Here is a 597-nt window from a genome sequence, read left to right on the forward strand (position 1 = left end):
TATTCATGCTACATCAACAAGCAGCCCTGGCGTCAGGAAAGGAGGCATTCTACAGACTCACGTCTCTTGTCAGGAATGGAGGCATTCTACATACTGTTTGTGTGTGTAATGCTTCCATTCCTAGTGATAAGGCCCCTGTTGATTTGAATATGTACGAGAACGCCACCATTCCTAGCGCTAAGGAAGTCTTGCCCTTCGTAGAGGCCTTCGGTTTACTCTTTCCACCTACAGGATGTTTCAAAAATGACCGGTATATTTGAAACGGCAATAAAAACTAAACGAGCAGCGATAGAAATACACCGTTTGTTGCAATATGCTTGGGACAACAGTACATTTTCAGGCAGACAAACTTTCGAAATTACAGTAGTTACAATTTTCAACAACAGATGGCGCTGCGGTCTGGGAAACTCTATAGTACGATATTTTCCACATATCCACCATGCGTAGCAATAATATGGCGAGTCTCTGAATGAAATTACCTGAAACCTTTGACAACGTGTCTGGCGGAATGGCTTCACATACAGATGAGATGTACTGCTTCAGCTGTTCAATTGTTTCTGGATTCTGGCGGTACACCTGGTCTTTCAAGTGTCCCCA

The sequence above is a fragment of the Schistocerca serialis genome, chromosome 5, assembly GCF_023864345.2.
Source record: "Schistocerca serialis cubense isolate TAMUIC-IGC-003099 chromosome 5, iqSchSeri2.2, whole genome shotgun sequence".
NCBI classification, from domain to species: domain Eukaryota; kingdom Metazoa; phylum Arthropoda; class Insecta; order Orthoptera; family Acrididae; genus Schistocerca; species Schistocerca serialis.